This window comes from Corapipo altera, unplaced genomic scaffold (genome assembly GCF_003945725.1).
Source record: "Corapipo altera isolate COAL_440 unplaced genomic scaffold, ASM394572v1 71, whole genome shotgun sequence".
NCBI classification, from domain to species: Eukaryota; Metazoa; Chordata; class Aves; order Passeriformes; family Pipridae; genus Corapipo; species Corapipo altera.
The window spans coordinates 5,608,975-5,625,786 of NW_020884916.1; the positions used below are offsets into that span (position 1 = coordinate 5,608,975).

Here is a 16,812-nt window from a genome sequence, read left to right on the forward strand (position 1 = left end):
ACATCCAACCTGAGCCTGCCCTGGCACAGCTCCAGCCATTAGTGGGGGTTAATGCTCCCTTTGGAGCTCCTTGGGAGCTGCAGCATAGAAGGATGCAAAGAGTTTGCTACAAGGCAACAGGAAAGTCTGGAAACCTAAACCTGTGGAAAATTGAACCTTGTGGGAAGCTAAGACCTTCATGCAGTCTCCCAGGCAAAACCTCCCACGCCTGAAATATCCAAAAGGCCTCATGAAAATACAGAGTCAAGTGAACAAATAAACCACCTGCAATTTTCCTGTCCAGGCCCTCAGAGCCTTCCCTTCCTGAATCCCCACTCTGGCCACACGAATCTGCAGTGGCTCAGGATGAAGGCACACGCTCCTGCACCTCTCTGCAGTCTTCTAATTCCCTTATTTCATCTGCAGCTGCCTGCCCTTTCAGGGAGTCACTTCCCTCTGCTTTTTAATTGCCTCCATCAGGTAACACCGTGCCCGGAAGGCCGGCCGGGAAATCCTCAGTAAATCACGGCATTATTGGGACTGAGGAGAACTGGGGCTCCCCAAGGACAGAGCTATTGTGGTCCTCGTGCAGGAGAGGGCAAATGGCACAGGGGATAATTAAGAGATTTGCTCTCTAGCCCAAAGGTGCTCAGAGCAGGAGTCAAGACAAATCTGACACTGATTTCTGACCCTTAATTCAAAGGTGCTGCGGCAGCTCCTGGCTCGGGGAGGGGGGAACGGGGCACCCCCAGCACTGCTGCTCAGCTTGGCTGGCACAGCCTCGGTCCTGCCCTGAGCTTTCCATTTATGTGATGGCTTCTCTGCTATATTCAGGCACCAAGTGTGTTATTCCATGTGGAATGGAGCAGGAGGCAACACCGGGAGCAACAGGCAGCTGCAAGCAGAGGGAAGGTCAAGAAAGCAGCAACATAGTGGAGGACCCCAACCAAGAACACACAGGAACCTGACCTGGGATATATAAAACTAATTAGGACAAAGCCTGGGAAGCAGACAGCAGGATACAACCTGGGACTGGATGTAGGGAATAAAACCCTGGAAGCCTCTGTCACTTTTAGGGGTGCAGTCCCATCATGGGGCTGAAGGAAACCCTGCACATCCCTGGCAAGAAAAGAGGCTCCATCCTTGCTCATTTCAGGCTCTCTCACTCCTGAAGTCTCCCTGGAAAGCAACCTGCTCTTCTGGCAAGATGCAGGCTCTCATCAGCTTCCTTATGCCAACAGCCAGGCAGGAGTCTGGTGGCCTCCTGTATTGTCACATAACATAAAGTCTGAATCACTGCTGCTCTGCTTCCATCATCGTTAATATTCTTAAAAGGTTCCTGGAAACACATTTACACACGACAACATGAGCTGCTTCTGCGTTGACTTGAAATTTAAATGGGAGTTTTAGCCAGGCTTTTGATGTGCTGTTTACTCTAATTATTGTTCTGCCCCTGTCTGTGTCTTGCCACAATGTCATTTCAATATTTTATCCATTTCCCCAACTCCCCTTTCCGTCCCCAGCGTGTTGACTCCACGTCTTCTCCCGCCTCCTCCCCACCCCACAACTTGCACTCCCAACTTTTCAGGGCCCGACTGTAAACGAGATGTGGCACGTCCCCGAGATTATCCTCCCGTGGAGATCGCAGAGGGGATAAATAAACCAGGAAACAGATGCTTCCCAAGCTGGCCTGGGGAGGCAATACCAGCTCCATGCAGATGTGCAGCTCCTCGTGCTGGCAAAGGCAGGTACCCAGAAGCCAAAGGGATGGTGGAGCTTAAGAAAAAAGTATCTGCACTCCATGAATCTTTCAAGGATACACTGGAAATGCAGGAAATCCGCTCTGCTCCTTGTGCCTGGCACAGCTCTGCGTTACCAGGTTGCTCCAGCCAGGCAGACAGGCAACTAGTTGACATTCCAGGTGCCAGAAGATGGCACTCCAGAATGCACAGCTCTGTGCCTGGCTTTGCCAGCCCAATAAAGCTGAGGATGTCTCCCTCTGGCTGCTTTTATACCAGCTCATTACTCCAGGAAAACTTTGGAGAGAGTTCTGCACGCTGGGAGCACAGGGATTGTTAACTGGATGTTCCTCCTCTGGTCTGTGATGGCCAATCTGGGATACATCACAGGGGGGATGTGGGAATCTCTGCTCATGCCATTTGTCAGCTGCCCAGATGTGAGCCAGGGTTGGACCAGGAGCCAGGCAGGACCATCCTGAGCAGAGAGGAGGCTCCTCTTCTCCCCATGTCCCTCCACTTGAGCATCCTGGACATCCCTCCCTATTGGCCAAACACACACAGCATATCTGGACACTATCTTGAAGGCTGCACCAAGGCAAGGGTCCCAGTGTCTCATGATGTCGAGACACAAGCCCTGGTGACCCTAAGATGTGTGTCCTGCAGGGGTTGGGAGAGGAATGATGGAGAGGGAGGTGGAGAGCCAGGGTGGGGCACGAGCAAGTCCTCACTGTTAAAGCTCCCCTTGGAGAACAAGGTCTCTCTCTGCCATTTCCCACCCTCTGCCTTCAGCAGTGAGACTGCAGACCCAAAAGGCTGAGGGACCCTAAACCCTGGGGCAAAAAGGAGCTACGAAACCACCGGAGCTCTGCAGCCTCTGTAAACGTGCTCAGGTAGAGCAGGAGCAGCGCGAGGCTCCGGAGGCAGCCAAGGCAAGGAGCAATGGGAAAGAGCTAAAAATAGATGGATGGTGAAAGGAGCCTGGGAGCATCCTGCCCTGAATGCAGGCCTGTTGGGGCAGTGCTGTGTTCACACCTCACACGGCTCCAGGCCACGGCTGGGTGAGCAATCGATAACTCTGCGACGGCACAGGCGGCTAAAGAGTCTGGAGGGACAGAAAACCGATGCTGAACTTGAGGTAACATGTTCTGAGGGGAGGCTCTGCCCAGGCAGCTGTCGTGGCATGACAGCCAGAGGAGAAACTGGAATTACTCACCGCCAGACATCCTGGCTGGCTGCTTCTCCCTCCTCCTCCTCCTTGCTTCTTCAGGGGGAAGTTGCTGCTGGGAAGGCAGAACTCCAGCCCAAGCTGTCACTGCTCTGCTGGGCTGCCCTGCCAGACGGGGCTCCCCCAGGTTTTGGAAGCACAAAGGCTTTCTCCAGGCCCAGGTAAACATGCTCTTAGAGCAATGCCAAGGCATCTGGGATGTTCCAAGAACTTGCCATAAGTGGTAGATAAAGAGGATGCGATGCCCAACCTCCCTCATCCTAGTATTTGATGGCAAGACCACCCAGCATGATCCAAAGGAAATCCATGGGCTCAAAAGGGCTATTCAGCCCTGTGGGCACGGCTGGACAGAAAGGATGGAGGGAACAGAAGCACAAGGAACAGGGATTGTGTCCAACCAACCCCCCCATGGGCAGCACAACAGCAGGAGGGTGAAGCATCAGCTCAAGATGCAAGAGGAACAGAACGACCTTGATCCCCCTGTTCTCATCCTGACTTTCAGAACCTCGAGCGTTTTCCAGACCAGAAAATGCAGAGGAGGAAAGCCAGAGCAGCAGTTTGGGGGTTTCCTCACTCAGTAAACCAGTTTCCTCACTTTTCCTTTCCTCAAGGGTTCCCCTTACCTTGCCCTGGAGTGTCCCAAACCTGTGTCACCTGCTCTGACCAGGCAAGGGGACACCAGGCTCCTGCTCTCCCTTCCTCACGTGTGCCCATGGTCCTGCTCAGTCATTCTTGGAGCATCAAGCTAATTAATTTATCACTCAATGAAATTGCACCGAGCATTAATGAAGCCATTTAGTATTCACAGAGAAACTTCTCTCTCCATTTCCACAAGTGCTCCATTGTAGCTCAGCATTTGTTGGGCAGTAATTAATGGTACTTAATCCTTAAATCCCTAAATTGTTTCTAATTTGGTGAGCAGCAGAGTTGCAGCAATCCATCTCTTTGCTGTGTTTTTGTGGGGCTGTTTGAGACCCTCCCCTGGGTTATCAGAGGTTCACCTGAGGCTGTGCCAGGGAAGGAGGGCTCTGACTTTCCCTCCTTTCTGTCGGTGACTTTCTGAAAAATGACTTCATCTCTTTTACACCTGTTTCTCCATTTGTGTAACTAAGGAAAATGCTTATTTTCCCTCAGGAGAGGTGTAGTCGATAGCACAAAGAGCTCCTAAAGCAACGTGATTGATGTGTGGGAGAGCAGAGATTTCCATCTTTTGATGTCCAGGGCTCCAACAGAAGCTGGGGGACACTGGGGCACAGAGCAGAGGAGAACAGGAGCCTTTCACTCCTTGCTTTACTCGTCCAAAGCCTATTCACTGAGAGATGAAGCAACACTTGCTGCTCCTCACACATTTTGGGGAAGTTCAAGCACATCTCCTGCAGCCACAGGGATAAATCCATCCTCCTGGAGCCAGCAAACACCTTCCCTGACGTGCAAACAGATGCAACAGCCTGGTCCTTTGCTGCTCTCTGTGTTTCTCTTGGAAGACAACCAGAGTTTCATGTCAAAGCAGCAGAACCAACAGGGATAGAAGGAGCAGAGAATTGGCTTTACAGAATTAAAGGGGGTGTTCGGTCACCCTCCACCCCACACCTCTCCCAGGGCAGCATCAAGAACACATAAACAACCTCCACAGGGATTTGTTTGACCTGTTCTTAATGAAGCTGCCAATGAAGGAGAGTCCAGAACACCTCCCATGACCTGTCCCACACCCCACTGCCCCAGCAGAAGTGGGTTTCTTGCTGAAACCAAGCTGTTTTCTCCTCCTCTATTCCCTGGAAGACTGTTCACCATCTTATCCACAATATCCACTTCCCTCGGAGAAAACCATCCCTTATTTTCTCCACTTAGCAGCCCCCAGTCCTCTCAGCTTCTCCTCACTGACAGCTTTCCAAAAGAATCTTTCTTTTCTGGACACACTTTGCATTTATCCTGCTGTGCAGTGCCCCAGCTTCCCACCTCTCCAAATGTTTGGATACACTCTGTGTTTGCTTCCTCAAACAGTGACCAAATATTTGAGGTTTCTGGTTTGTTTGGTTTTCTTGTTCTCCAGTGAAAGTAAGCAGGGAAAGAAAAACATAAAGGGAGGGGGAACACCCATAAATCTCCCAGCAGTTACTCCTCAAGCTGAACCAGGGGAGTCAAAAATTCCCTTTATCACCCCCCAGTTCTGGCCATACCCACCCTGGTCCTGATCCCACCTTAGGCATGGCAGTATTAGGACAGACTATGGACACATGAGGAGACAAACCCACCGAGCTGAGGAGCACATGTTATCATTCCATGTGCCAAATCCACAGCCCTCTGTCAGTCCCTTCTGTGGGAATTAGCTGGAGAAATGCAGACTCATTCCTTGCACAGACTCTTCAGGCAGAGGTAACCTCCAGGACGGGATTGAAAAGGTCTCTGGTTTGCAGCCGCTGAGGGGGTTGGATGAGAAGAAGCTCTTACAACATTTTCTGACACCGCACTTTGATCAATTGGACGGATTTAATATTACAGAAATATTTCATTTTTCAATGTGGATGGGAGAGAGAGAGGGAAAAAAAATCTAATCATCCATCCAGCATGGATGAATATTTGTCATAATTCACTGGAAAGAAAAGAAAAAAATACAATCCCCCAAACCTCTGATTTAAAATCCAACTTAACCTGAGGTAATTTCCATCATTAGTTCAAACTGTGCGATCTTCACTCTCTCCTTATTTTTCAAGTTATTGTTTCATTTTATTCAAGGTATTATTTAACCAAAGCAGCATCTAATTGTGTTTTCTCTCTGCATTTGTTTTTAAGGAGGTAATGAATGGTCTGGAGGAAACAGCACAATGGATTAATGCCGGGGAAGGCGGATAGGGCAGCATCCAACACACAGAATCAAGGATGTTTTTATAAACACCAGAAGAAGCAACCGAGCCACCTGGGGAACATCAGGGAGAGGTTTCCACCTGCCACCTCTGCAAGGTGACACCGAGGAGGCACCTTCCCAATAACACAATTAAGGAATTAATGGGAGGCTCCTCAATTCTTTGGGAGGCGAAGCGGGTCGGGGAGACTCGAACAAAGTCGTCGCTAATGAACCCAGTGCGTTCCTCAGGCAGCAGGAGCTGTACCAGGGAGCCTGGCTGAGCTTCACATCCTAAACAGCACGAGTCACCTTCTCTTTCCAAGGGCAATCAGGACAAAATCCACCCTTCAGTATCCAAATCCTGTCCCAGGAAAACATCTTAAGGATGGCAGACCTACCAACACCTTGTTGATGGGAAGGAGCAACAGTCTACGTCCTGCCTGGACTAGACTATGACCTGTCCTAAACTAGAGGTCTGTGGCCTCTTCCAAATGAAACCTCTTCCAAAAACATCACTCCACCCTTGATCCCTCCCTTCCATCTCCCTCTCCCCCTTATTTCCTTGGATGAGTAAAGCAGATGGTGACGGGGGAAGAGCAGCACCATCATCCCCTGAAACAGGGCAGGGTCTGGAGGTCAGGAACGACCAAGGATTGGCTGGGACACTCAGAAAGTGGCTGCTTTCTCTTCATCTGGTTTCTGGGCCCTCTCGGAAAAACAAAACAAAAAAATCCCCCCAAACCCATGGAAATAAGCCCAGGCAAAGTGTGCTTGAGAAATGAGGTCACCGGGAGAAGCACCCAATTAGCGGTGTTTTGTGGCTGGCTGTGGTGTGCCAGCTGGGAGCTGGGGAGTTGCTGCGCCTCAGGAAAAAGAAGAGAAGCTTAAAATAATAACACCTCGCAGTCAGAGAGCACTTTGCATCTTCCCAGTGTGACATGAACTTTAATTAGTTTGTGAGTCGAGACACTGCTGGGCGAGCAATAGATCTCCTGCAACATGGCCAGTGCTGGGAGCACATGAGGAGCTGTGGGGGCTGCACCCAGTTTGGGGAATGGGACAACTCCGGTGCTTCAAGATGGCACAGGGAGGAGGAAAACTCCTGGCAGAGGAGGGATGGAGCTGTTGTTTGAGGTTTGAAAGGGGCAAAGTGGTGAATTCAGCTCTGTGGCTGAACTCCAAGGCAACTCTGCTTAGATGGAGGTGAGGTCACTGTTAAAAAAACACCCCACAAATGCTCTGGGCTTGGGCATCAGCACTTGAAATGAGAGCTGCAGGGTGAGGAGGGAATGTCTCCCACTTCCCTCCCCATGGCACGCAGGAGGCACACAGTGCTGGGGCCATGGGAGCTGTTGAGAAATGTGGAAGCTCGATGGAGACAGTTGGGATCAGACTTCAGTCCTTCACCAGAAAAGTTATGGTCTGAAGGAGATTGCTGATGTCAGACAGGGGGCAAAGGGAGAATTGCTCATTTTCCTGCTGGAAATATCTCCCTCCCAGAGCTGCTTCGTGCCAGGAAATGCTGTGCCTGGTGTGGTTCCTGACCAGCTGTAATAGTAGTCAAGAGAAATTAGATGGCCGTGAGGTTGATGAGGTCTCTCCTCATTAGCAACCCAACAGTGTGGGCAAAGACTTGTTTATTCTCTCCATCTGTGCCACCACTGCACTTGTCCTGCTCTCTGCTCGTGGCTGGTGCTCAGGAGCTGGGAGGGCTCACACTGATGGGATGTGACAAGGCTTCTCCTGGAGCTGCCAAGCCACACCCTGTGCTTTTAGTGCTGATGGCCCAGGGTCAACCCCACGCTGAGGATTTTGGCCAGGGGTGCAGTGAAACAGCTCTCTTTGGTGCATAATCCAATTAGCAAAGCAAGTGAACAAAGCCCTTTGTGCTGGCCAGGCCTCCAGTAGGGTGGGGTTGGGAGCTGCCACATCCCACCATGACTGGCAGCTCCCACAGAACAAGCATGAACGTCTTGGCATGGAGGTTACAGGACAGAGTGATGCCCCCAGGCCCAGTGAAACCCCAAATTCAACCCTGAAATAGTTAGAGATGGTCACAGTCTCTACTCAGGGCAGGTGGTGTGTAAATAAGAACGTATTTATCCCTTCTTGCTCCTGTCTCCAACACTTCCAGCATTAGCAGGCACCTGGGCTGGGAGAGACCTGCCTGGCCAGTGAGCAACCACAGGGAGCAGTAAAGCTCCTGAAAACATCCCTCAGTGACGAGGAAATCAGCCTGGCCTTGAGCACCCCCCCAGCTGAAACTGGAATGGCCATTCAGCAAAGAGTCAGCAGCAGGTTTTACCCTGAATTACTAAAACAGGGTCTGAAAAATGAAAATCAGAGTCATAAAATCACAGAATCGACTGGGTTGGAGGAGACTTCCAAGATCATCAAGTCCAACCCTGCTCCAACCCCGCTGTGGTTCCCAGCCCATGGCACTGATGCCACATCCAGTCTCACCTTAAACACCTACAGGGATGGTGACTTCACCCCCTCCCTGGGTAGCCCATTCCAATGGCTGAGCACTCCTCTCTATAAAAAGTTTCTTCCCAATATCCAACCTAAACTTCCCCTGGTACAGCTTGAGACCGAGCCTTCTTGTCCTACTGCTGCTTCCTGGGAGAAGAGCCCGACCCCCACCTGGCTACAACCTCCTTTTGGGTATAAGTGGATTATGTGGGAGAGGGGCCTCAGATCAGTGGGACATCAAAAGCAAGAGAAGAGAAACAGGCACAAGAGCTGTTCAGCTGTCACAGCTCCCTGATGCTCAACTCTTGTTCAGCTTTTGCCCTCGCCTGCTAATTTGCTTAGTCCCCCAGTAACAACCTGGTTTATCCTTTACTGGAGAAAGCTTTAGCCTGGGGAAGCTATGCAAAGCAATAAAAAAAATAAACTGTTTCTGGGTCACCACCAGCTCCAGTCCCCAGGGGGTTTTTTAAACAACAGTTTCTCCTTTGCCTCTGACAAAAGCTGAAACTTGGTCCCCAAAGGTTATTCCATCAGTAACTCCTAAGCTATCTTAAGGGCAGCAGCCTAATTCCCAATGAGCTTTTGAAGCCAGGGCCTCCCAGATCATGGGTTTCAGCTGCACTGATGAACTTAAACAAAAGGAGATGATGATTGTGAGGTCAGGGCAGAGAGGCCACACTCCAGGCAGGGCAGCACATGAGACATCAGCCCCCACAGCCAACCACGAGCAGCTTGGACATCTCTGAGGTGTCCACAAGAGCCTTTCCTCTTGGCTTTGTCTCTCTCAGAGGTGCTCAGGACAAACACTTCATTACTGGAGGCTTTTCCTTCAGTGGCCGTTGCCCTCGGGGCACACAGCTCACTCTGGAGCACAGCAAATTCACCCCGAATTCACCCCAGGAGCCAGGAGGGACAGTCTGCACCACCACTGGGATGGGAAGAGAGGTGCTGTGGGCTGCTCAGACCACAGGATCTGCCAGCAATATCCTTACCCCAGCAGCCATTCCTCGAGGATATCTGCTCCAGCCACCCCCTGGAGCAGAGAGGGGCTTCCTGGAAAACCCAGCTCATGATACAGTTTTTCCTGAGGTATTTACAGCCAACAGCAACCTCCCCTCGCCCTGAGTGCAGCCAGCACATCTGTATGGCCTTGAGAAAACCCTCCAGTAGCTTGTGACCTAATTTCCAATCTACAAACCCCCAAACTGAGCCCCCTCATCTGTTCCTCCTGGGAATTCTCCTATAGAGACAGCCTGGAGAAGGCTCCAGGGAGACCTCAGATCTCCTTCCAGGGCCTAAAGGGGCTCCAGGAGAGCTGGAGAGGGACCTGGGACAAGGGATGGAGGGACAGGACACAGGGAATGGCTCCCCACTGTCAGAGGGCAGGGAGAGATGGGATATTGGGAAGGAATTGTTGGCTGTGAGGGTGGGGAGGCCCTGGCACAGGTTGCCCAGAGAAGCTGTGATTCCCCATCCCTGGAAGTGTCCAAGGCCAGGTTGGACAGGGCTTGGAGTAACCTGCTCCAGTATAAGGTGTCCCTGCCCATGGCAGGGAGTGGAATGTGATGGGTTTTAATGTCCCTTCCAACTCAACCCATTCTGGGATTCCACAATGGGCTCTTCCACAATCCCCACTCGCTGCTGCACCACACAGTGACCCAGGAGGGCTCCAGCCCCCCACTGTGGGCTGCCTGTGGGTGCCACTCAGGCACACCAGGAAAACAAACCAGCCAAAGGCAGAATTGGGCTCAAACAATCTCTTTTTTGACACGACAACTTTGCTGGGAGACAAAAGGCCTCTGCAGGAAAGAACAAACCAATAAAAGCGAGGGTGTCACAGAGCATGCCATGCCCTGAGAAACTTTCTGCAGAGAGGTAGAAGGACAGGAGTGGGTTGCAGGATGAGGGTTGGCTGCAGAAGAGCCTCTTCCTGCAGTTGTTTGCTCTTTTTAATCTCCAGCCCCTGTTTTTGGCGGCGCAGCAGCAGAGCAGGCGCTGGGCACATCTGCTGCCAGCAGGAGTGTGACAGAACAGGCACCTCTGACAGCAATTACCTTCCCAGGGCCTGACCCTGTAAACATGGCCCAGGAGAACACAGCTCCTGGAGGCAGCACTGCCAAGGAAAAGGCTTGGAAGGAGAGGAAACCAAGGCAAAGGATGGCAACCCCCGGGAGATGCTCACACTGCCCAGGCCTCTCCCCCTGCACACGCTCAGGGGAGGATGTGCTCACCCTCCCAGGCGTGTTTTGAGGGATGGAGAGGTTTTGGAGGAGGGAAGATGGATTGCAGGGTAAATCACAGGGAGGAGATGAACAGAATCTCTGATGGGAGGTGGGTTTGGTTGCGTTCAGTCCCTGTGAGGAGACACAGTGGAGCACCCAGTGCCGTGGTGTGCTCTGCACCCAATTAAACCTTGAGCTAATTCAACTGGGCTTGGCTCTCCTGATTGCCCTGATTATGTCCAAAGAGCCACTTTAGCTCTAGAAGGGTTTCCACACTACAGCCACTGGCAGCACATGATCAAACCAAAGCACTGAAGCTTCAAGGTTAAGAATTCCTGGCTGTCAGGGAAGCACCGAGGAGGAAACTGCTCTCAAATAGTAATAAAAATAAAAATAAAAAAGAAAAGAGGAGTTTGAAAAGGAAAAACAGTGAAAATCTCAACATGTGAAACCTTCAAAGCTCAGTCAGATGTGCCAGTGCTCCCAGCCTGCAAAAGGGATGAGAGAGGGTCACGCCCTGGCCCTGGAACTGCTGGTTTTTCCTCATCCCACAAAGTCTGGACATCCATGAGCTCTCTGGGTCACAGACTGGCCTCTCATCGCACCTAAAACTGGTCTGGGGAAGGGTCAAGGCTCAAAAGGCAAAATCTTGGAGCACCAGCCTGGCTGCCAAGCTCCTGGCTGGGGCTGGGGCCATGGGGCAGCTCCACCTCGTGCTCCCTACGTGTTCCTCTAGAGCAAACTCTGCTGGACTTCAAAAATAGTTGGAAAAAAAACCCCAATGGATGCAATTCTAAGGGAAAAAAATAATGTTTTGACCAGTCTTCCTCTGCTGATGGCAGATTGCTCAATGGAATGGGTTTGGACCAGCCCAAAAGACATCTCTGAGAAGAAATATCCCACTGGGAGCCTTGTCCCAGGAGACTGTAAGCAAATAAATCCCCAGAAGCCAGAGAGACAACAAGGCTGTCTCTGCCCCAGCCCCCAGCCTTCCCCACCTCGAGTGATGCTGCTTTTGCCATTTTTTCTCCTGTGCATTCCTAAGGAGACTCAGCTCCATTCTCTTTAGATGATATTTATATTTTTCTAATCTACTCCCTGTGATGGATGGGGAAGAGACTTCTCCCTACAAAACCATTTACCCAGGAAAAAAGCCACGAGCACAATATAGAACTTGTGTGTGTGTGTGTGGTGCTTTAGACAAATAAACATTGCTCCTTTTTCTAAAACATCTCAACATCTTGTACAGGAAATATTAGATCTCAGTTGACTGGAAAATGAAACTAGCTTTATGTTCTCTTCCAAAGCCTCTTGTGATATTACCAATATTTTTTTCCCCCTGTCGAGAATAATGGCTTTTCTACAGGCCAGCAGATAGGAAAGTGCTTACATAGATTTCCAGATGCAAACACTTCCCTGAATTACCTTGTCTTAATGTACTTCAGAGTTTGGAGCAAGTTCCTTGATGACTCTGGATAATCAGAGCCTGTGGAGAAAAGCCATGTTAAATCAATCACTCACTTCAAAAGCAGGAGAAGATGATGATAAAAGAATCCTGTGGGAGTCCACACAGGTCTTGGGAAGCTGCTTTAGGGCTGTTCCAACCTCAGTAATTCCATGCAATGAGGGGCACACCAAAGGCACAACGATTCAGATTTTGGGTTTGGGTTGTTTTTAGCAAGTTCCCTCCTGCAGATAAAGGATGAAAGGGAATGGATCCCTCAAATGCAACACAATCCCTTCAGTTTTGCCCATGGTTAAAGCTGGGATTGGTTGGAAAGTGTGGAAATTTCCCCCACTGTGCCCCTGGAAAAAAAAAAATCCTTCTTGCTGAAAAACTGAGAATCAGAGAACCCCAGAATGGCCTGGGTTGGAAGGCACCTTAAAGATCGTCCAGTTCCAACACCTTCCACTTGCCCAGGTTGCTTCAAACCCCATCCAGCTTGACCTTGAGCACTGCCAGGTTTCTCAGGGCAACTTGTGCCAGGGCCTCACCACCCTCACAGGGAAGAATTCCTTCCCAAAATGCAATGTAAACCCACTCTTCATTCCCTCTTGTCCTGGCACTCCAGGCCCTTGTGAAAAAAACCCTCCACCTTTCTTGGAGCTCCTTCAGGCACTGGAAGGCCACAATCAGGTCACCCCACAGCCTTCTCTTCTCCAGGCTGAACAATCCCACCTCTCCCAGCAGAGCTGCTCCATCCTCTGATCCTCTTGGTGCCTCCTCTGGACCTTCCCCAGCAGCTCCATGTCCTCCCTGTGCTGTTCCCCAGGGCTGGAGCAGCTCTGCAGGGGGGTCTCACCTGAGGGGGCAGAGGGGCAGAATCACCTCCCCATCTGCTGCCCACGCTGCTTTCGAATCCCAAAGAATCTCCAAACCCATCCCAAACCAAAAGGATAAGGCAGAAAACCATCTCAGACTTGTTTCCCATGTCCTTCCTTCCCTTGCCATAAACTCTGGTGCATTGAAATCCCAATCCCAAACAAAGAACTGCTATTTTTTCATCCATAAATTGAAAACAGGCAAGAAGTAAGAGTTCCATGAAAACACAACCTTCTCAAAGCAAATCCATTATTTCTTTCAAACCACATTTTGATGAAAATCTAATTTTCAGCCAAAGTAAGGTTCCAGTGGAAATGTTGAACTAACTCCACAGAGAAGCCTCTTCACAAGAAGATGTTTCCATCCCCTTTAGGATGGGAACTGCAAAACAAAGGGCACGAAAAAATCCTATGTTGTCACTACTTATCATTTCTGCTTAACAATATAAGATATATGATAGGAGCAAAACAATTTGGTGGCAGAACATCATAAATGAAGTCTGTTTTCCCTGGAAACTGCATAACCATTTGAATTAATTTAATTTGAAATATCAAATTAAATTAAACTGTAGAATAATCCCCAAGGGGAAGCATATTTCATTTGCAATGTCTTCTGATAGAGTATTCTCTGCCAAAAGTTTTGCTATGCATCTGGCTTTGGATCTAAATTTATTACATTAGCTCTGGGAAGACTTTTAATAGAAAGTGAGATTAAAGGGGGAGGAAAAATAAGAAAAAAAAAAGGAACTTCTGATGGGGGAAAAAAAAAGACCCCAAAGTTGACAAAGAGCAAAAGAAATGTTGAGCATGGAGGGGTCTGGGCTGTGCTTCTCACCTGAGCTGGTTCCAACCTCCAGCCTAATGGGAACGAGGTGTGGCATTAAACAGCTGGAGCGCTGCAATTCCCCGGATCCATGGGCACAAATAGGGGGTCTTCAAACCGACCTGACAAGCTGAGACACCTCCAGCCAGTTTAATACCAACCCACGGGGGGAACGAGCAAAAAAGGGTCAGGAGCTGATGGTGGGGAAGGATGACGAGCTTTTAAATCAGCTTTGAAGGATGGAGACGTGAAGGGAAGCACTTTCCCAGCCAGGTGGAGCCAGGATTGTCATTTCCAAAGGGGAAGGGACAAAATAGCAGAAATCAAGCCCCAGCAGAAGAATACTGTCCTATTAGTGACAGCTACCTTGCTTTTTAAATAATCACTGGGATAAACACAATCTGGGCCAGATCTCAGGCACTCTTTGGTTCAACAGGTTGGGAGGAGGGAGGTGGTGACCCCATCAGTTTTCAAAATATAGGTCGCACACAAAAGGAGCACTTACAAAATGAACGCTCTCGCTTTTCACGGCGAGAAATTGAAGAAAATTGCAGCCAGCAGCCGCCTGTAGGTTGATGCAGTGGCAATAATCTATTTCTTTCTTTCTTTTTCTATTTTTTTTTCTTTTCTTTTCCCGAGTTTCCCCTGCGAGCAAATACAGAGCAGCAGATGTTGGCGTGGAAGAAGGGATTTGCTCTAAACAAACAACCCGCTCCCTCCACGAAAAGCTTTGTACGGAACCAAAATCGAGCACAGCTCCCCCCCCCATCCATCCCCCTCCCTCTCCTAAAATAAACACGCCGAGGTCTCTCGATCAAAACAAAAAAGCTTTAGGACTCGAATCGCCGGCACTTCAGTAACCTCCCAGTTTGTTTTAAATCTTGATTGGGAGAATTATCCTGACAAGAAAATTAGCGGAAAGTCAATAAACCCGCAGCCCGGAGCCAGAGCTGGGAGAAGTGGTGAGAATTCATTTGCTGCCTCACGCGAGCGCCCGGTGCCGCTGCCGTGCCCGGGCTGGCAAAGTTCATTACGATTTCCCCCGTGAAAGCGTGACGAGCAGGTAATCATATTTAAAGAGATAAGGAACACAAGGAGCGCCGGCCCGAGCCGCGACACAGAAATTCTCATTTAGAGCAGTCACGGGTGGAAAATCAATACCCACTTTTGGATGCAAAAGGAATGTCAGACTTGACAAAGCTGCTTTGGATTTTTCTCTCTCCACCCCCCCTTCCCTTCCTCCTCCCCTCTCTCCCCTCCTCTGCTCTGCTACTACTTCAAACCCAAAAAACACAAGGAGATTTGCATGCTCGCTGCATCCAAGGCTCCCCCCCAGCTTGGCTCGCGATTCCTTGAGATTTTCTCTGGCAACAACCTCATTCCATCTATCCTTGTCAGAGCGCATCTTCCTCCCCGGTCCAAGCAAATTGTCTTCATGCCACTTCCTCGCCATCCTCCTGCCTCCCTTCTGCATTCCCAGCGCTGTATCCTCCTCCAGTGCCAGAGGGGAGTTTGATTTTACGTGGGAATTGAGAAAGTCTGCTCCAAAAATGTGTTTTGGGAAGAGGGCGAGGTATTCTCCAGCTTCTTTTAATTCATTTATAAGGTGATAGGGAGGAGAATTCTGCTTTTTTTCCCCTTTGCCCCCTATAAAATGATGAATTATTGGCAGCAAATGGTTCAACAGGCCCTGATGTTTATGAACTTCCCGCACTCCAGCCTCGTTATTTATGAGCTGATTCTTTATGGAGAACTCTTGGAGAAATGGTTGATGCAAACGGATTTCAGCCCTTGGGTTGCTCACGAACGATTCTCTGTGATGTGGCCGAGGGGAACCTGCTCCCTCCTGCCTGTGACATGTGGGGTCAGGGTGATTAAACACGAGGGCTTCATTAGGGCAAAGAGCTCTGGCAGCAGAAGGAGCTGCTGTGCAGTTTGGGGAGCAGCTTCCCAGGAAACACCCACAAGCTCCACAACTCCCCCTGCTTGGGCTGAATCGTGTCCTTGCAACCCTGGAAGTGGGTCCTGCTCCTCCTACTCCCCACAGGGGTGACTTCCACATCTCCAAGGATCTTCCAAGGTGTCCTCATGAGCCTTGGTGACACGGAATAAACAACGGGATCACCATGATATAAGAAGGATCTAAAGCTCTAGAGAGGGTCCAAGGGAGGCAATGAAGGTGGGGAAGGGCCTTGATTTGAAGCCGTGTGAGGACACTGAGGGCACTTGGTGTGTTCAGCTGGAGCAGAGGAGACTGAGGGGAGACCTCAGTGCAGCTCCAACTGCCTGGGCAGGGGCAGAGGAGGGGCAGGGACTGAGCTCTGCTCTGGGGGGACCAGGGACAGCACCCAGGGAATGGCTGGAGCTGTGCCAGGGCAGGCTCAGGTTGGATCTCAGGGAAAGGTTCTTCCCCCAGAGGCTGGTTGGGCACTGCCCAGGCTCCCCAGGGCAGTGGGCACAGCCCCAAGGTTGCCAGAGCTCCAGGAGGGTTTGGCTGATCCTCTGGGGCACAGGGGGTGACTCCTGGGGAGTGTTCTGTGCAGGGCTGAGGGTTGGACTGGATGGTCCTTGTGGGTCCCTTCCAGCTTCTGTGATTCTGTGACTGTGACTGATGATCCCATTTGTACCTGTGTGGTAACTACAAAGAAGGTGAGCACACACAGCCTCCTTTTCCTCAAAGCTTGTCCTGATCCCACGAGCAGTGTGAGTAAAACATGAGTTTCTACCACATCACCACCTAAAAAAGACACATCCTCCTTCAGCCTTGCCCAGCTGGAAGATGGAACAACCAGGGCCAAGGCCTTGGTACAAGCCAAGTCTAAGTGAGCATCACCCAGAACTGGTTGTGCTGTGGACAGGCTGACTTGGGCTCACCTCATCCTCATGTTCAGAGTTGGGAAGGGAGAGGTTGATCCAAGAAGAAAGAAACCACCAGGCACTCCTTGACTGCTGGTGGGATGAGTCCTGTAAGCTGTGACAGCCCCAGATTGAACCACTGCTTGCAAAGGTGAGTTAGGGGATCTCATTGGGAACTGGATTGACAGGACAACGGGAATGGCTTCAAACTGAAAGAGAGTGGGTTTAGATGGGATATGAGGAAGGAAATGTTCCCTGTGAAGGTGGTGAGGCCCTGGCACAGGTTGCCCAAAGAAGCTGTGGCTGCCCCTGGATCCCTGGAAGTGTCCAAG

General features: G+C 50.4%; 1 protein-coding gene across 3 annotated transcripts in view; it reads right to left on the reverse strand.

Moving 5' to 3' along the window:
* KIRREL3 (kirre like nephrin family adhesion molecule 3) overlaps positions 1–16,812 on the reverse strand; it is a 357,949-nt gene that overhangs the window by 202,048 nt on the left and 139,089 nt on the right. The gene's annotated exons all lie outside the window — the stretch shown is intronic.